Source organism: Petaurus breviceps, unplaced genomic scaffold, assembly GCF_028583685.1.
Source record: "Petaurus breviceps papuanus isolate PSGF00001 unplaced genomic scaffold, PetGlider_PUasm1.0 470, whole genome shotgun sequence".
Classification (NCBI taxonomy): domain Eukaryota; kingdom Metazoa; phylum Chordata; class Mammalia; order Diprotodontia; family Petauridae; genus Petaurus; species Petaurus breviceps.
The window spans coordinates 722,564-744,019 of record NW_027186350.1 but is presented as its reverse complement, the minus strand read 5'-3'; the positions used below and the strand labels follow the sequence as shown (position 1 = coordinate 744,019).

Genomic DNA, 21,456 nt, shown 5'->3' with positions numbered 1-21,456 from the left:
AAAGTTCAAAAGATCTCTGGATCTAAGAGTCTACATATCCTTATCACTCATTCTTAGTCCATAATTTCATGTCAAAACCTTAAGTTTTATTCTTGGAACTTTGTTTCTTACATTTGGGGGGTCAAGCTTATTTCCAATCCTGTTTTGGACTTTTGACTCTACAATGCTTGAAAAGACTTACTTGGTCTATGTTATGATACAGATAGACAGACCCTCAGGTGGCAAATTGACAAAATAGTGTCTATTCCCTAATAGATAGTCAAAGGATATGAACAGATAGTTCTCAAAGGAAGAGACTATCTTCAAAGGAAGAAACCCAAGCCACCATCTGTCATATGAAAACAATTCTTCAAAGAGAGAAGAAAATAAGAGAAATAAAAATTAAAACAACCCTGAGATTCCACTTTGCATCCATCAGGTTGGCAAAGAAGACAAAGAAAGCAAAATGACAATTGTTGGAAGAGTTATGAGAAGATGAGCACACTGGTGCACTGTTGGTAGATCTGTAAACTGGCCCATCCATTCTGAAAGTAATCTGGGACTGTACCCTAAAAAGTCAATAAATTGTGCATCCCTTTTAACACAGAAATCCCACTCTTAGGCCTATACCCCAGATAATGAAGAAAGAAGAAAAGGACCCTATGCACAAAAATATTTATAGCAGCTCTTTTAGATATATCTAACAACTGAAAACAAACACAGTGCTCATCAGTTGGGGAATTGCTGAACAAGTTATAGTATATGAATATGATGGAATATTATTGCACTCTCAGAAACGGTAAAAGGGGTAGATTCTGAAGACAGCTTTTTTTTTTTTTGCTTTTTTTGGAGGAGGGAAGGCAGGGAAATTGGGGTTAAGTGACTTGCCCAAGGTCACATGACTAGTAAGTATTAAGTGTTTGAGGCAGAATTTGCTGACTCCAGGGCCGGTGCTCTATTTTAGCCTCCTATATATACCTAGCTGCCCCCAAAAGGAGTAGTTTCTGAAAAACCTAGAAAGATTTATGTGAACTGATTCAGAATGAAATGAGCAGAACCCAGAAAACAATTTATACAACAATGACATGGTAAAGAAAGACAGTTTTGAAAGACTAAAGAATGCCTAACAATGCAATGACCAATCATACTTATTTGTTATAAGGATTCTGGTTTTCTTTTTTTCACGGTAGCAGGGAGACTTGAGGAAGAAAGTTAGAAAGCATGTTGCCCCCAAAGACAAAAAAGAGGGTCACTGGAGTAATTTTTAAAATGAACAGAAGGGGATCAGAAGGCAACACATACAAGCAGAATAGTTTTTAAAACAATGTTGAATTTGTTATACTTTTTAGAAAATCAAGCTGTATGTAATAAAGATTTGCTGTTTCACAGATAATCTTTTTCTTATGTACTATTTTGATAGTATTTGTTAAGAGTTTTTCAAATTAATTTTTTTTAAATGATGTGTCACTGGTGCACCCACCAGCATTGGTCATTCTTCAACTAGATTCTTAATTGTAAAGAGTAGTTTCTGGTAAGTGTGCCTCACATGAATAAATCTCCTTTCTCCATGTGACATAAGAACCTTCTTCCAATTCTCTTTCCCCCACATATTCTCGGATGGATGTGTCTCCCACCATCCTCCACTAGGTTTCTGGCTAGAAACTTAGCAAAATATTATGATGTTTTGGCACCTATAAGCACCTGCCTCTCATAGCTCTTGGTCATTACTCTATTCCTGCCTTATACTCTCTGTAGCTTTTTTTTCTTTGCTTTTTTGGAGGGCAATTGGGGTTAAGCGACTTGCCCAAAGTCACATGGCTAGTAAGTGTGTCAAGTGTCTGAGGTCACATTTGAACTCAGGTCCTCCTGACTCCAGGGCTGGTGCTCTCTCTATTCACTGCGCCACCTAGCCACCCCTCTCTGTAACTTTTATATACCAGTAGCAGACCTTAGCAATTCCTGGAGCTCTGCTGGCTCATACTTTGTAGCTTGGCCAATAGTCTTCCTACTTAGTGAATCCAAAGTTCTATTCCTGGTCATTTTCAGAACTTAAGACCCCTTGCAATTTCCCCTTCATGACTCTGCTTCCACTTCATTCACCAGCGCTGTAGTTCACTTACACAAGGGTCCTGATGGAATTGACCTGAATCAGAGGCACACAGTCCTTCAGGACACAAAATACTACTCCACTACCCTGCCCTCATTGAGTGACTGCTTTCCAAGTCCAGGTTTCACAGGAAATTTCTCCCCATCTTAGCCATGGCAAGTTGCTCTATCACAGTTAGATTTTTTTTTATTTTTTTAATTTATATATATATAATATATATTATAATTATTTATATAATTATATACTTATATATAATTATATATAATACATACTATGTTATGATTATTTATATAATTATAATATATTAAAATATATAATTATATATAATAAATAATATAAATTTTTTTAATTTATAAATGGAGACCAGGGTGGAAAGACTTTGCTTATTTGAAATATAATTCAAGTTGGAATGATGTAATGTGGTAAGACTAAGAACTGTTGGAGTTAGGACTGGTCTTGCAATGATTGCTTTCTAGAGTGGATAGATCTATCTTGAGGGTACCTTGGACCCTGACAGCAATATTATGAAGAGTCAAGTTAAAGAATGAACTAGACAATGCTAAAGTACCTTCCTACTCTAAGATCCTATGATCTCAAGATGGTACATTTTAAAGTAAAAACAAACAAACAAACAAAAAGTGTGCTTCCTGCAATATCTCTACATTATCTTCCAACCTTTTCTTTTGTGATTTGAGATCTGATGGATCCCAGGGATTCAAATGTTAATGGAAAAATGGTTAACTATCTTTCAGTGAAGGTCTTTAAAGAAAGACTAGATACTTATCCAGTGCTTAGCACAGTGTCTGGCACATAGTAGGTGCTTAATAAATGTTTATTATATTGTATTCTATCTTATCTAATGCTGCCCTGGCATGTGACCAGGGGGATTAACTCATTGACTGTCATAGATTCTTATACCCCTCCTCTGATAATACTCATCTTTTCCCAGAATTTATGCCAGGCAAGGACAATATAAAAGGTTGTTACTTAATGATAATTGTTTCTCTCTTGGGTATCATGCACTCTGCTCTGGACATGCAGAAGAACCGTATTTAGTTCTTTATAGCTCCAAAAACCTCTCTCAGAATTGCCCACAAAATATTTCTTCATATGAATCCCCAAACCTATAGAAATCTAAACAGTAAAAACTTGCCATTCATTTCATAATTCATGTACTCCAAGTTGACCAAATGTGTGGGGACTAGGAGAAGGGACATAAGGGGAAAGAGATACAACATATTTCACATCTCTCCATAAAGGATTGTACTATTTCCACATGAGATATTGCAAGACAATAAGATGGGGCACACTGATGGAGAATCAGGAGCTCTGGGTTCTAGCTCTGCTATTGACCAACATTGTGATCTTAGACATATTCCTTTCCTTCCTTAAGATTTATTTTCTTATCGTTAAAATGAAGGAGTTGGAAAAGATGGTCTCAAAGGTTCCTTCCATCTCTAATATTCAATGACCATATGTAACTTTGCCTGTATTCATACCTACCTCAAACTAATATTCTATAGAGGTGGCTCAAATGAAAATGTCCCTCTGAGGGCTGAAAGCAAAGCTTAAGAAGGACTCCCCAAACAGGACATAGGTAGAGGGGAGCCTCTACCTCCTCATGGAAAGAGTGCTTTGAGAGAAAGTTGAATTTCCCTGAAGAGAGAAATTTGTAAAGGACAGCTATATGCAACCTTAATTACAGTGTTCACTCCAGCACTAGGCTATAATTAGAGTCTTCCAGGGGTCAAAATGAACTCATTTTTTAAAAAGCTGAATCTTGTTTGACTCCTTCAGCCCCAAGGACAGTAACTAAGCAGCTCTCATAAACAATAGCCTCTTGATTTCTCTAACACTGGCCACCTGGAAAAGCTGTATAAGGGTAAGTAGATGAGTTTTTGCATAATCCTGTTAGCTACAAAAGTATCTTAGATTTATACTGTCAACTTTCAGTTATCCACAACAATGAATAGTTAATACAAAAGAGTACTAATTCTCAAATTATGTCTGCTTGGTTCATAGTAAATATGTATCTCTAGCAGAGAGCATGCTTACTTTTTAACTTTTGGCTTCAGCTCATATGAAAATGATTTAGCAATACTTGAACAACTTGTCCTGTACACACTCTCTCTCTCTCTCTCTCTCTCTCTCTCTCTCTCTCTCTCTCTCTCTCTCTCTCTCTCAATCTCTGTCTTTCTCTCAATCTCTTTCTTTCTTTCTCTCCTTAGAAGCCCCCTAGTACCTTGTTTACACCTCTCATGCATTTTCTACATTTTATATTGTATTTTATTCAATACTTTGTTTTTTGCATCCATATTCAAATCCTCTGCTGTACTGTAAACTCCTTGTAGAATAAAGATTGGTTCTTATTCAGTATTCTATCCTTCCAGCATAGTAGGCATTCAGTAAATGTTTATTAAATGAATGGGAAGGTGGTCTAGAAGTGAGTGATACGGTAAAGAGGAGAGAGTCTGAGATTCAACATTGTTATGAATTCAAACTGTTATGAATAATCCACCACCATATCTCACTCAAGAATTGAGTGTATCATATTTCATAACTATTTCCATTGTGCCTAGGAGGGGTAAAGATATATTTACCCATTTCATGGATGGTAAAATACCCATAGAGAGGTTTATCAATTTTTTCTCCAAAACCCACAGAAAACTACAAAAGATAATCTTTTCTTGGATCCTCTCAATTCTGCATCTAATCTGTATAAAAATATTGCTCATAAAAAGGTGAGTTTACCCTTCTCAAAAAAACAGAGATAAAGTAACCCAAGAGCAGAGTCTTCTAGGTCTGTCATCTTCCTATCCAATGAGACTCACTGAAGTACTGCATTGAGCCAGAGGCAATTGACTAGCACTAGACACTCAGGTACAAATATTCCTCCCAGATGCCCAGAATATCTGTCAGTTTGGCAATAGGTCTAGACAGGGTAACTCTATCTAAATGGCACCTATCAAACCATATTCCAGCTTCAGCTCTGCCTGTCATATACCCTTAAGTCACTACCTAGCCTCTGTCATTTGGGGTTGCATACCATATTTTCAGGGACATATGAGGCATTGGCATTATTTTTAACTTCTGGAGAGTTTGATTTTCCAACTGAATCTCATATATAGTCACACTTAGAAAATGTTCCCTCTGGTAATAGGGAAGTAATTAAGGGCACGAAGAAACTTTGACTTTGGGAAGGAGGGAGGTTGGAGGCAGAAGGGAAAAAGGGCATCAAAATGGCCTGTGGAAATAAGAACCAGGAATTTCTCAGGGTCACTTTCAGATCTAGCCCAGGCCACTTACCAGAATCTTTTCTGCAATCTGGGTGGGCAGTATGCATAGTGGAAACACGACAGGATTGGGAATCTGAGAACATAGGCTCAAATCCCACTTGTGTGATCTTGAACAAAACATTTTTTGTCCAGGTCTTTCATCTATAAAATGAGGAGGTTGGAATAAATACTATCTAATCTCAAAATTCTATCATCATATATACTTCATCTTGGTATATTGAAGCTTCACTCAGATTGTCACCAATAGCCAAGGTCTCGGTCTTTGGATGTTCACTTTTTCCATAGTTAAATTTAGCAAGAGCTTAAGATTGAAAAGGTCTGTGTTTACAAACATGTACAATTTGGTAAAGAAAACTATAGGCCACTACATAGTTCAGTCAGTCTAATTGTTCAGTTCCTTTCTGGGAGTAGACCAGACTACATAAAGCTTATATTTGGCCAGGAAACAGGCAGTTTGAATTACTTCACTTCATAGAGTATTGCAAAAAAGAGAGAGAGGGAGAGAGGAAAGGAGGGAGGGAGTGAAGGAAGGAAGGAAGGACAGAGAAGGAAGGAAGAGAAGTGAAAGGGAAAGAGAAATAAGAGGGAAATGGAGTAAGAAAAGAAGGAAGGAGGTTGGAAAACAACAGGAAAGAGAAAGAAAGGAAGGGAAAGAAAGAAAATGGAGGCAATAAAGATCTTAATATATGTTATAGTTATATATTTACATTTTCATTAATGCATATACAAATATATATGTATATTATTAATATAATGGAGGACTGGTATTATACTCATTATATTCAGTCCTTATAAGCATATACGAAGTACCAGCATACTGTTGATGCAATTCACTGCCTGGAAGAGGCTGGAGAGCCCACTTCCAAGAGAACTGTGATGACACACAATAGAAAATCCTTGGAGAGACTGACAGATGTGCAGGCAATATTCTGTAACTGATTCCAGTCTGCTAACCATGTGGCAAGAAGGAACCTTTTTGATTGGCATGGGGTACATTCAAAAGATAATAGCTGACCAGAAAATTGAATTTTATTGGTTTTGGTTACTTTTCTTTGTGAGATTTCTTTCTGGCTGATGTTGGGCATATGATAAAGAAAATGCTGCAAGAGAAAAAATCTCAAGAATTATTCCTCAAAATCAACATGTGGCCAGAGAATATAGGCCTCAATTCTTTGCCTCAACATTTGTTCTTTAGTTTTAGAGCATCAACCCTACTCTTGGACTGCCTGACCTCAAATGGCTTGCTTTTCTGACCTTTTGTAATTCACAAGGTCATAGCCTCCAACTTCCTTCAATTAAAAGGAAAGAACAAATGTCATATGTAGCCTTGATGGAGAGATCCTAATGCTTTCCTATGCCACTGTCTTGTACCATATGTCTGAGGTGAGCTAGGAAGAAGTCACACAAAAAGAAATGATTAGACCCAAGAGAGTCCAAGCTGATGCCTTCTGAATGAATCTCAAGTGATTCAAAAAGACTCCTCCTCACTTCGTGGTTAACAGACCAGAGCCAATTATGCTTTCAAGTCTTCAAGGTACTTCCAAATTATCAAATTCTCCTGGAAGTAGTCTCCCCAGAATCTTCCATATGGAGACGCACATTATCAGCACTCTATGCATGCTTAAGGACTAGGCTCAGTTACCAGTGCCCTATTAAATTACTATTATACATATTATGTTTTCATCTCATATTACAGTGTTCATGATAAATATCTGCCAAAAGACCGCCATGAAATGATTGTTTTTCACCTGTATCTGTTGTAAGGAATGAAGAAAATTTTCCTGTAAGATCCTTCATATTAAATCAGCATACATTTTGATGCTAGATGACTTCAATGACAAAGTGGGAATATATGAAGATAGCAAGAAATAAATTGGAAAACATGGGTCAGAAATAAGGGATGGAAGAATCCAAAGACTTAGAAGTTACATGAAAATTCTATACCTCCTTGTCAAGAATTCTTTCTTAACAAGAAGAATCAGCAACAACTGGACACTGAATAACATTTCAGAAAATGAAATTGCTTATATTCTAACAGACAGAATGTTACTTCCTAATAATGTGCAAATCATTTTTGAATCTGTCTGTATACTATCACTCCTCCAACTTGTTAGAGCAAGCATCAAAAAGAGTTTAAAAATTAAAGAAATAATAAAATATACAAAAGATATGATTAAGCACTGAAATTGAAACAATTGAAGAAACCCTAACATATTTGAACAAGTTACTAACAATGAAAAATATATAATGGACAGAATAAAGGATATCTATAATCCTTGTAATAATTTCATATAGAAGTTTAACTAACATAAGTCAATTGCTACAACAAAGAAAGCAATGGAGCCTAAAAAGTGTCGTTGTCAGCAAACATCTGACTTGTTTGCCAGGTGGGAAGGACAACAGCCAAAGGTAACCTAAGTTTAGAATAGAGAGTCATTTATAAAATCTTATAGGGAAGATTCTGAGTAATGTTGCCCTATAAAGCAGAGAGAAGCAGTGGAGGGCAAAACAAGTTTAAAGAAAACTTGTTGAGAGACTTGAATAAGCAAAGTCCTCTCAAGGCCATTTGAGAATGAAAATGGAAGGAGAGTAAAAATGCAGGGGGAAAAACACATAAAAGTCTGCAAAGATTTTTATTTTAAAAAACCAACCTTTTTTAATCTCAAAAAGAGTAGTCTGTGAATTAGACATCAAAGTTTCAGATGCACTTACTGAAGCATGAAAAGAAAAATCGAAAACAAAAACAAAGATGAGGAAAGCAGCCAGATTTGACAAAGTATATATAGAAGTTGCTGGTAGTGACACAGTTATGACATTATCGAGGTACTGAGGCATCAATTCACAAGGTTTCTAAAGGAGGAGAAGATATCAAAGATGCCAAGAAGTTACCATGAGAAAAAAATCCTCAGAGCTTATTTGATACCCTCCAAGCAACCAAGAAAGTGTAAGTTACTGAACTGTATGCCTACTTTCCCATCTACATAACATTTTTATGAGGATCATCTGTACATACTATGCATCAATAGAATCCTCCATGAAGTCATTAGTAGGGAACAGGCAGGATTTCATAAACAATATTCCACAGTAGACCACATCTTTGCTATCATACAGTTGAATAAATAATGTAGATATTACAAGATATCACTGCACTTAATATAGGTTATTTTTATTAATTGTTTGATTTGGCAGAGCAAAATGCCTTTAGTAAAGATTCTCTTTCAGAAAGGGGCTTCCCATTAACACATTGAAAATCAGTCAAAATTCTTCTAAAAGACATCATTTCAGATAAACCTGGGGAGACTTGTATGAACTGATTCAGAATGAAAGGAGAACCTAGCAGAACAATTCATATCATAAGAACAACTGTAAAAATCATGCACAAACAATTTGGAAGCACTAAGGAACTCTGATCAATGTAACGATGAAGCATGATTCCACAGGTCAGGTGACAATGAATTTTCCCCAGCTCCTGAAAAATGAGTGATGGACTAAATATGTAAAATGAGACACAATTTTGGACATGGCTTAGGTAGAAATTTGTTTTGTTGATCACACATACTTGTTGCAAGGTTGGGTCCCTCCTCTCTATTTGAAAATGGAGGGGAGGTATATAAAAGAAAAAATGCATGCTTAAAAAATTGAAAAAAAATTAAGACAACAATAAGAATTACCTTGTTCAGTGACCATCCAGTCATAAATTTCAAACAAGCATAAAACAGAATTGTATGTTTGTCAAAGATGTTTGCCACTGTAAAAGACAGCATACAGAGCAAATTCCACATTGAAAAAGTAGAACCTATGACTGGTCAGGTACTCCAGATGCTCCTGCTTATGGATGACATTTGACTAGTTGCATGAGAACCTGGAGCATTAAAGAAAACTCCTGCAAGAGATAACCGTTCAAAAGAACTTTACCTAACCATTTACATAGGAAAAAGAAAATGGATGAAGAATGTCTATTGCCCAGATCATGACATACACATGCAAAATAATAGAGTTTATCCATCAGCATATATATAAGATATCTACATATACATACACACACATATATAAAAGAGAAACAAGCAGGAAGAGAACAGGCTGGATTGTTTTCACAAATCGCAATACTCCTTTAATGACCCCAAACTTCTTTAAATAAATATATTAATATTAATTTTTATTGTGAATATTTTACCACTATTGTTACATAGCTATGAAACACAGAAACAATAGTCTGAAAAGGAGTTATCACACAGAGCACAATGGAGAGGGGCATGGTGGCTGTGAGTAGGCTGCAACATAGAACAAATAAAGAACCTTAAGAAAGAACAGGAGTAAAGGATTTCATCAGAGATACGAATGTCTGATTTAAAACAAAAAGATGGGGTAGTTATATGGTAAGGTCATGGGATAACAGGTAGAAGGTAAAAGTGTTCCACTGTACCTTAGTGATGTCAAGAAAGAATAAGGGTTTAGCATCAAGGTTGAACCTTTTGTGGGGAACCAAGGGGAACAATCAGACAAAAGTTACACAGGATGGGTGTGCATAAGTTACTTGAAATCTGAAGGAAACTTCCAAATTGATAAGAAAACAAATACATTTGTGTATGATTGCCATCCTCAAATTCCCAATCCGCTCTAAAGTGGTTTTAATTTATTTTTTTAATAAAAATCTACAATCTGCCTTTATCTCAGTTCTAGGTACTGTAGATAGAAAGATCAAAGTCAATACAATTCAGTCCTTGCCCTCAAGGAGCTTAAAATCTACTAAGAGGAATATGGCATATAATGTAATTAACATAACCCTTTCTAATACAAAAGATTTGGGAATCTCATGCTTTTCTAGCTCATTGGAGCCACCCAGTTAGAACTTGGGAACATCAGAATTTTGTAGCATCCCAAAAGTAACCAGCTAACAATGTTCTTCATAAGCACTCAAGCTCACAGAGTTCAAAATATAGCTCAGTCCTATTTTCAGAATAAAGGACTCACATCAGAACTCAAAGACATATAGTCTCCATGCCTGACGCCACAACTTTGGGTGAGGCTTCAGCGGCCGAGCGTCTTGGCTTGCTCCTCCACCGCAACCCAACCACCGCTGAGTTGCGTTGTTATGTATCACATTGCTCCTTCCCCAAGAGCTCCAGAGACTTGGTTATTCATTCCCTTTGCCCTCTGCCCTTGGCAGCTCCTCTTAGCTAACAGGTAGTGACCACCTATCCTAAACTTTCACTATGTCTTTATAGTGTGAAGAAGCAAGTGACAGGTTTTTTAGTTGTGAAATAGGAGTGATTGAGAGTAGATTTAGCATGACTGATGTTGCAGTGAAAAAAGATGACCAAATCTTAAACTATATAGGTTCTCTTTTCTTATCTTCTTTTTTTTTTTGGAACAGGAGAAAGCAGGGCAATTTGGGGTTAAGTGACTTGCCCAAGGTCACATGGCTAGTAAGTGTTAAAGTGTCTGAGGTCGGATTTGAACTCAGGTCCTCCTGACTCTAGAGCTGGTGCTCTATTTACTGTGAGACCTATCTTTTTTTTTTTTGAGGGCAACTGGGGTTAAGTGACTTGTCCAAGGTCACATGGCTAGTTTTCTTGTGTGTGTTAGGTGTCTGAGGACAGATTCGAACCCAGGTTCTCCTGACTCCAGGGCCAGTGCTCTATTCACTGCACCATCTAGCCGCCCCTGCGATATATCTTCTTAACAGAGTAAAAAAAAAATTCTAACCAGGTTCAGTCTCTATGAGTGATTTAGAGGATAGGGAAGGATTTGGAGATGTAAATTATTTCTTAACATCCTTAAGTATAAGTTAACAAGGATCACATGATTCATAGTTTCAAGAACAGAAAATGACTTAGAGTCATTGACTTCAACCTCCTTAGCCTAGTTAATCTGGGGCATGGTTTTTGGTAAGCTTTCAGAAAGCAGAACAAGACAGGTTTGGGATGCAATTTTAAGATGGTTCCTCAAGTGTTACCAGGTAAACCCTCCCAGTGCACACCTAACCTACATCAAATTTATCACTCTATATTTTAAGCAATGGTCCAGAAATCTGCTGGTGTTAACCCTTCATTTGGAAAAATAATGAAACTGAAATCCAGGAGAGAGAAATGACTTTCTCCAATTCAGTGTTCACAATAATTCCCGAGGGGTTGGAGTCATATCCCATACTTTCAGCCATAGGAAATTAGGATCACCAAAAGTTAGACTCCTTTATTTCCCTTACATCTACTTGTTTACAGATCAATAGTAGTTCAAGAAGATGGTGCTTCACGTTCACCAGGCAGCAGCCAGGTATCCCCATTCTTCGTCATGTTGAAGAAGCAAGTCCAATCTGAATCTTAAGAGCAAACAGGAGGAAGGAGCAAACATCCAATCCAATCTTCCAACAAACCAGCTTTGTAAAAAACTATTCTCTCCCCTGACTTACATGCCATTACTCTGCCCTTATTCCCTTCTCTCCATTCCTCTCCTCTCAGGAGACATGCAACAAAGCAAATGGCACATTTCTGTCCCATTCCTGAACGGCAAAATAAAAGGGTAAAAACCTATCGACAGAAAAAGGGATCTTTGACTCTCAGCTCTCATGCCAGCACTTGTTCTTCATAAATCGTTATTTTCTTCTGGATGCAGGGGAAAAACGATAAAAATTAAATAGATGAGAAAGCAATGTCTGGGCACCAGTTAGAATAGAAATAGAAACCGCTTCTTACTAGGCACCAAATACGCATAGAGAAGAATCTGATTGACTGAATCCTTACAAATCTAATCCAAAGGACTTGAAACTGAAAAGGAAGAGGGAAGAAGAAAACTGCCTACATATATCCATCAAGCTAGCTATCATAGAGAGTAGGAAGAGGACACTGAAGAATCCATAGAAAACAAAGATCCAAAAAAGGCAATAAAAAGCCATGCCTATGTACAAATGCACAAAGTATGGGTAGCAGGCAGGGATTCTAATTTGAGGAGGAAAATTAGACAACATATTCATCACTGAGACTTCATTAGATAGTACCCTGTCTCGTTCTGAAAGATTATTGCTCATTCAAAAGAAATCTGATAAAGGGAGCAGGGGAGTGCAGAGGAGTATCACATATTTTCCAAAGGAGGAGGAGTCAAGCAAGGAAACTATAATTCTGAACCTGATTCTCACCAATAAGGTGGAACAGGTTGGTAAGGTGTAAATGATAAACACTTGGAAGGAGGTGACCACTCCTTCCCAGAGTTTGTGATAGAGAAAGAGATGAAAGCCAGACATTGTCTGAAATGGGTTTATATTAATGGAATTATTAACCTGGAATGGTTCCATGTTAATTTGGAAGGAACTCTCTAATGGAATGCCAAAAAAAAAAAACAGTTTGAACTTTTTTTTTTGCTTTTTTTGAAGGGGGGAAGGCAGGACAATTGGGGTTAAGTGACTTGCCCAAGGTCACGTGGCTAGTAAATGTTAAGTGTCTGAAGCCGGATTTGAACTCAGGTCCTCCTGACTCCAGGGCCGGTGCTCTGTTCACTGTGGCACCTAGCCACCCCCGACCCATTTTTAATAATAACTTGGATAAAGAGATAGATAATATGTTCGTTAAGTTCGGAGATAATAAAAAGCAAAAGAAAGGAAAAAGAAAAGGGGGGAATAGCTAAGATGTTAGATGATAATAACTATCAAAAAAAGATTTTGACAGACTAATTTGAATAAGATGAGATGTAATAGAGATAAATGTCAACTCTCATATTTGGATTCAAAAAATAAACCTCAAAAGTCCAAGATAGGAGAAGACTGGCTAGAGGAGAGTTCAACTGAAAAAGATACTGGAATTTTAGTGGATTGCAGGCTCAATATGTTAAGAGTATTAGCTATTTATGACATTCAGAAAAGCTCATTCAATCATGGCCTGTGTTGAGAAACATAATGTCCAGTCAGTTCATAGGAATTTATAATTATGGGGGCAATTAGATGGCACAGTGGATAGAGCACTGACCCTGGAGTCAGGAGGACCTGAGTTCAAATCCAACCTCAGACACTTGACACTTATTAGCCATGTGACCTTGGTCAAGTCATTTAACCCCAATTGCCTTGCCTTCTATCGTTAATAATTATCTAGCAGTTTAAGGTTTACAAAGCAATTTACAAATACTATCTCATTTTATCCACATAACAACCCTGGAAAATAGTTGCTATTATTATCCCTATTTTACAGGTGAGAGACATAGTTTAAGTGACATGCCCAGGGTCACATAACTAGTAAGTACATGAGACTGAATTTGAATTCAGATCTTCCTGACTCCAGACCCAACATTCTATTCTATTATACCTACTAGCATGCTATTATTAGATGTTTACAAAGTGCCAGGTGTTAAACAAAGCATTAGGGACAGAAAGAAAGACAAAAACACAGTCTTTGCCTTCAGGAAGCTCCTATTTTAATGGGGGAGCCAATATGCAACTATGTACAGATTAGATACACACAGAGTAGATAGAAGGTAATCTCAACAGGAAAGCACTGCCTGTGCACTGGGGGGATGGAAAGAGAGGAATGGACAAGGCCTCTTGCAGAAAGTGAAATTTGAGCTGAAACTTGAAGAAAGCCAGGAAATCCAAGAGGTAGAAGTAAGGAGGGAGAGAACATCCTAGGTATATGGTACAGACATGGACAAGGCAGCTGGGTTGTGCAGAGGATAGTGCAACCAGACCTGATGTCAGGAAGACGCAGTCTTCTTGAGTTCAAATCCAGACTCAGACACTGGAAAGATATGAGGAAGCAAGATTGTAAAGAGATTTAAATGATGAACAGGGCATTTTTTAAATTTGAATCTGAAGGTAATAAGCAGTCATTGGAGTTTTAACTGGGGAGGAGTGGGAAAAAGTGGCAGGGTCAGACCTGAGCTTTATAAGAACACTAATAGCTGAATGAAGGCTGGATTGATTTGGGGAGCAATTTGAGGCAGAAAGACCAACCAACAGGCTATTGCAGTATTCTAAATGGGGGCCAGTGTGAATGGAGAGAAGGGAATGTATACAACAAATGTGAAAATAGAAAAAAGTGAGATGATAGAAATTTTAATATACAGAGGAGTACAGAGTACTTTAATAGGCAGAGTAAACCAAGGTTGTGAGAAAGGGTGCCTGAGAGGATGATAGGGCCCTTAACAATGGTGGGGAGCTGTGAACTGATCCAGCCTTTCTGGAGAGCAATCTGGAACTATGCCCAAAGGGCTATAAATACTTTCATACTCTTTGATCCAGCAATACCACTCCTAGGGTTATATCCCAAAGAGATCATAGAAATGGGAGAAAGACCCATATGTACAAAAATGTTTATAGCAGCTCTTTTTGTTGTGGCAAAGAATTGGAAATTAAGGGGGTGTCCATCAGTTGGGGAATGGCTGAACAAGTTGTGGTATATGCATGTTATGGAATATTATTGCGCTATAAGAAACGGGGAGCAGGCGGTCTTCATATTTACCTGGAGAGGCTTAAAAGAACTGATGCTGAGTGAGAAGAGTAGAACCAGGAGGAATTTGTACACAATTACGGACACAACATATGTGTGATGACCAACTTTGATAGACTGGACTCTTCTCAACAATGCAGGGATATAAGTCAATCCCAAAAGACGCATGATGGAGAGAAAAACGTGCATCCAGAGAAAGAACTAGAAAGAACTAAATTTATATCCAGGTGGAAGCAAAATACCTGATCTTTTTTGTTCTCTTATTTGATTTTATGTCCTCTATACCATTTTTCATCCCAGCTGGTACAATCCATCCTTATAACCTGACCATTGTATAATGTGAAAGTATCTACAGATCCTATACTTGATTATAAGAAGCCATGGGGGGGGAGGGGAGGGAGGGGGACAAAATGTGAAATTCAAGGAATTGTGTAATTGAATCCTGTAAATTAAAAGGAAACAAACAAATTAATAAATTCAAGAATTAATTTTAAAAAAAGAAAAAAAACAATGGTGGGGAAATTCAGGGGAGTGGAATGTTTGGAGAGAAAAATGAGTCTTCTTTTGAACATGTTTTGGATGAGTTTGGTATGCCTCTCTGCTTCCAGATGTCCAAAAGGCAGTTAATGATGGGAGAATGGAGCTTGGGAGAGAAGTTATGGCCAGATATATGGATATAATAGTAGTCAGATAAGAGAGGATGTAGGAGAGATCTGTGTCATAAAAGCCAACAGAAGAGAGTGCACACACGTGTAGAAGGTCATCAAAAATGGTGTCAAACTTGAATTAACTGATGCTGAGTGAAGTGAGCAGATCAGGAGAACATTGTACACAGTAACAGCCACAATGTGTGATGACTAATTTTGATGGACTTATCTCTTCTTAGCAATGCAAGGATCCAATACAACTCCAAAGGACTCATGATGGAAAATGCTGCCCACATCCAGAAAAAGACTATGCATACTGAAGCATATTATTCTCTCTGTCTCTATCTGTCTCTCTGTCTGTCTGTCTCTCTCTCTCTTTCACTCTCTCTGTCTCTCTTTCTCTGTCTCTCTGTCTGTCGCTGTCTATCTGTGTCTCTGTGTGTCTCTCTCTCCCTCTCTTTCTCTGTCTCTCTCTCTGTTTCTTTCTCTATCTCTATCTCCCTCTCTTTCTCTGTCTCTTTCCTTCCCTTCCTCCCTCTTTTTCTTTGTTTCTTCTTTCTCATGATTTCTTATTGGTTCTAATTCTTCTTTACAACATGACAAATGTGAAAACAGGTTCAATATGAAAATATATGTAAAACCTATATCAATCTATAAAATCTATACCATCTTGGTGTGGGGGAGGGGAAAGATGGGGGGAAATTTTAAAACTCAAAATCTTATGGAAGTGAATGTTGAAAAATAAAAATAAATAAATTTTTCAAAAAGTGTCAAAGACTGTAAAGAATGATGAAGATTAAGAAAAGGTTATTACACCTGGCAATTAGATCTTTGGTGACTTTAGAAAGAGTGGTTTTGATTTAATGAAGCCAGATTACAGAAAGTTTAGAATCAAGTGAGAGGAGAAGAAATCAAGGCAGTACTTTTATTTATTATTACTCAAGGAGTTTAGGAGAGAGCATCAGCAACAATAATATTTAGCATTTTTACAGTGCTTTAATGTTTACAAAATACTTTCAACTATAATCTCATTTTGTACTTATGACAAACTTAAGAAGTAGATTATTATTATTATCTCCATTTTATAAATGAAGAAAAAGAGGCAGACAAATGCTAAGTGACTTGTCCAGTGTCACACAACTAATCAGTGTTTGAAATGGGTTCAGATTTTCCTTACTCCAGGGCCAGCACTTCTATCCATTGCAACACCTAACTGCCCTAGATCATCCTAGATTTAGGATAATGCTAGCATGGATGGTAGGATCAAGTGAGAACTTTTTTAAGAATGGAAAAGATATGGGTATGCTAATAGGCAGCATGATAGGAGCCAATAGCTAGGGGAAAATGGAAAATGAGATTCTTTCTATTTTACTTTACCCTCTGGTATATATCTGGGCAGTTTTCCTTGATAATTTCTTGACATATTGTATCTAGGCTCTTTTTTTGATCATGGTTTTCAGGTAGTCTGATAATTCTTAAAATATCTCTCCTTGATATATTTTCCAGATCAGCTGCTTTTTTAATGCTTTTTTTTTAATTTCACATTTTCTTTTTTTTCAGTTTTTTTACTGACTTTACTACTTGTTGATGTCTCATGGAGTCATTAGCTTTCACTCGACCAATTAAAAATTTTTTTCATAATACCATTATGCTTTATTTTAATTAGTCTATTCAACTTTCACTTATCCAGGTACACTAGGGTTATAGATTCTTCCATGCAAAAACAAGATGCACACTCGTTAAGTTACTCATCTACCATGATAATAAAAAATCCTTTGCATTTTTAAAACACAGAAATAATTTTTGACTGATTGTGTGGCTGCTTATTAATTCTTTTATGGGTCAGACAAAATTCCAGTTAGTCATTATAGAAAATTTTCACAAATTAAGATGATTCCTAGATAATATATATTTTTAGCTTGTGATTAGAAGTCATTATGAAGAGCTGAAAAATCTTAGGCTAGTAAATATTTTGTAAGAGAGGTGTTCTCCGAAAGTTGTCACCCTCCAAAATAATAGAAATGGATTTTACCTTAGGTCTAAAGCACAAAGCTATCAAAAAATCCCTCCTTCATTACATGCATGTATTATAAATATACATAAACTCTATATAGTCAACATGAAGCTCAGTCACTAAGAGAAGATTCACTATCTGAACTGTCTTTGTCATTTGCTTCACCTTCTCCATCAGGCACTAGGACATCTGGGCCTCTTAAAAAGATCTGGGTCCAGTCCTTCAGATATCATTTTGTTTCTTATTGCCATCATAGGAACTCCCACTTGAACATTTTGAGATATCTAGCATATCTTAGGTCTTTGCCTACAGTTAAGATATGCTCTGTGGCTGCTTCACATTTCTGTGGCCCAGTGTCTTGTATACTCTTCTGCTCAGATTGAGGAGACAGAGATGTCTGTTGAACTGAGGGGGTTTCAGGACCATTTATAACACCACTAATATTAGCAGTCAATATTTCAAATTTAACATCTTCTAGACCCAGAATAGATTCTAGATTTACATCCAAAACATTGAGAGTTGTTTCAATTTGTTGGATCCAAAGAGAAAGAGCTGACAGCTTCGCTTCCCAAACTATAGAAAATCGGTAGAGGAATTGTACAGTACATACCCCAAACTGGTTTAGAAATGCAACAGTTCTTTTCTTTTGAATTGCTGGCACCTTGCTCAGGTCTATACCTGACCCCATCAAGGGCAGTCCATCCTGGTCCATGGCCCCAACAAGCCAGCCCCACGCTGATTTTGATTTACAATTTTTCTCTCCCCATCTTTCCCCTTCCACCAACCCCAAAATAGCTATCCTACTGAATACCCCTTCCCCCAGTCTGTTCTCTCTTATATCCTCCTCCATAACCCCCCTAACTTTCTAGTAGGACAAGATGGGTTTCTATACACTAGTACCTATATATCTTATTTCCCAGTTGCATGTAAAAACAACAACAACAAATTTTTAAACATTTGTTTTTAAAACTTTGAGTTCCAGATTTTTTTCCCTTCTTCCCTCTTCACCCAACGCCACTGGGAAGATAAGCAATTCAATATAGACTGCACATGTGTAGTTACCCACATCATTTCCATAGTAGTCATACTGTGAAAGACTAACTATATTTCCCTCCATCTTATCCTCCCCCCGACTTAATCTATTTTCTCTTTTGACCCTGTCCCTTTTCAAAAATGTTTACTTCTAACTACCCTCTCACCAAATCTGCCTTCCTTCTATCCTCCCTACTCTTATCCCCTACCCCCCTATTTTCGTGTAGGGTAAGATACCCCATTGAGTGTGTGTGTGTTGTTCCCCTCCTTAGGCCAAACTCAATGAGAATCATGTGGTCCCGTTCCCTTTCACCTTCTTGCTCTTCCCCTCCATTGTAACAGTTTTTTCTTGCCACCTTTATATGGTATAATTTACCCTAATCTATCGTTCCCTTTCTTCTTCTCCCAATAAATTCTTCTCTCACCTCTTAATTTTATTTTTTAGATAATATTCCTACATATTCAACTCATCCTGTGCCCTCTATGTATAAATGAACACAAATGCCCACACTCACATATATATTTGTATATACATACACCCTCATATACATACATATATATGTATGTAAGCACATACATACATATATATATACATAAACATTCCCTTCAACTATCTTCATACTGAGAAAAGTCTTATCATTTTTCCATGTAGGAATGTAAATAGTTCAACTTTAATAAGTTCCTTATGATTTCTTTTTTCTTTACCTTCTCATGCTTCTCTTGATTCTTGTATTTGAAAGTCAAATTTTCTGTTTAGCTCTGGTTTTTTCATCAAGAATGCTTGAAAGTCCTCTATTTCATTGAATGACCATATTTTTTCCTGTAGCATTATACTCAGTTTTTCTGGGTAGGTGATTCTTGGTTTTAGCCCTAGCTCCTTTGACCTCCAGAATATCATATTCCAAGTCCTTCAGTCCCTTAATGTAGAATCTGCTATATCTTGTGTTATCCTGACTGTGTTTTCACAATACTCAAATTGTTTCTTCCTGACTGATTACAGTATTTTCTCCTTGACTTGGGAACTCTGGAATTTGGCTATAATATTCCTGGCGGTTTTCTTTTTGGGATCTTTTTCAAGAGGTGATCAGTGAATTCTTTCAATTTCTATTTTGCCATCTGGTTCTAGAATATCAGGGCAATTTTGCTTGACAATTTCTTGAAAGATGGTTTCTAGGCTCTTTTTTTATCATGGCTTTCAGGTAGTCCAATAATTTTTAAATTGTCTCTCCTGGATCTATTTTCCAGGACATTGTTTTTTCCAATGAGATATTTCACATTGCCTTCTATTTTTTTTCATTTGTTTGTATCTGTTTTATAGTATCTTGATTTCTCATAAAGTCACTAGCTTCCATTTGCTCCAATCTAATTTTGAAAGAGTTATTCTCTTCAGTGAGTTTTTGAAATTCCTTTCCATCTGGCAAATTTGGCTTTTTAAATCATTCTTCTCCTCATTGGCTTTTTGGGCCTCTTTTGCTATTTGAGTTAATCTATTTTTTAAGGTGTTGTTTTCTTCAGTGTATTTTTGGGTCTCCTTTAGCAGGCTGCTGACTTGCTTTCCATGATTTTCTTGCATCATTCCCATTTCTCTTCCCAATTTTTCCTCCACTTCTCTTACTTGATTTTCAAAATCCTTCTTGAGCTCCTCCATGGCCTGTAAGCAGTTCATATTTTTCTCAGAGACTTTTGATGCAAGGGTCCTGACTTCGATGTCTTCCTCCTGCTTCATGCCTTGATCATTTTTGTCCCCAAAAAAGGATTCTATGGTTTGTTTGTGCTTCCTCTGTTTGCTCATACTGCCAGCCAATTACTTGAACCTTGAGCTCTTTGCCATGGTAGAACGTTGCTTCTAGAATGGAGAGAGCTTTGTCCCAAATCACTGGGATTTTTGCAGCTGCCAGAGCTATTAGGTGGGCACCCTCTCCATAGCCCCCACATGCTCTGGTTCACTGGTCACACACCCCAGGACCCCCACCCAAGACCACAATCTGAATCCAAGCAGGTCAAAGCGAGAGCACTTAGCCTCCGAATGGTCACTTGGTCCCCCTACAGTCTGCAGGCCAGAAGCACCAGAAGCAGCCACTATACCTCCTCCACTTATTGCTCCAGGGGTAGCAGACAGACCTCACTCTTCTATCCTCCCCTGGACCAACCAAGTTCCACACTGACCTTTTCCTTTGTCTTTGGCATTGGCATTATGGATTGAGGAGTCTGGAAACCACCACAGCTGCTGGTTATTTACTCTTGGGAAGTCTGCTCTACCCGCTGCTCATAGGGGCTGCCCTAGGGATAAAACTGTGGGGATAAAAGTCCCAATGCCAGGCAATGGACCCTTCCTGCCAGCCTGCCAGACTTCCTTCTGCAGGAGATTTGTTCCTCTCTGTCACTTTGTGGGTTCTGTAGCTCTAAAGTTTGTTTAGGGTCATTTTTTATATGTATTGATGTATTGGAGGAGGTGGAAGCCGGAGCTATGTGGAAGTCCTGTTTCTACTCCACCATCTTGGCTCCACCCCTGACCTTTTCCCTTTGCAAAAGTGTTTGCTTCTGACTACCCCTCCCCTAATCTACCCTCCCTTCTATCATCTCACACACACACACACACACACACACACACACACATACTTATCTCCTCCCTTACTTTCCTGTAGGGTAAGATACCCAATTGAGTGTGTATGTTATTCCCTCCTTAAACCAAATCCAATAAGAGTAAGGTTAACTAATTCCCTCTTATCTCTCCCCTCTTCCCCTCCATTGTGAAACCCTTTTCTTGCCTCTTTTATGTGAGATAATTTACTCCATTCTATCTCTCCCTTTCTCATTCTCCCAACATACTCCTCTCTCACCCTTTAACTTTATTTTTTAGATATCATCCCTTCATATTTAACTCACCCTGTGCCGTCTATCTATCTATCTATCTATCTATCTATCTATCTATCTATCTATCTATCTATCTATC

The 21,456-nt window shown here is 37.5% G+C and overlaps 1 pseudogene; it reads right to left on the bottom strand.

Moving 5' to 3' along the window:
- Positions 1-17,583: 17,583 nt before the first annotated feature.
- Positions 17,584-18,183, bottom strand: LOC138171862 (WASH complex subunit 3 pseudogene; annotated as a pseudogene).
- Positions 18,184-21,456: the final 3,273 nt, after the last annotated feature.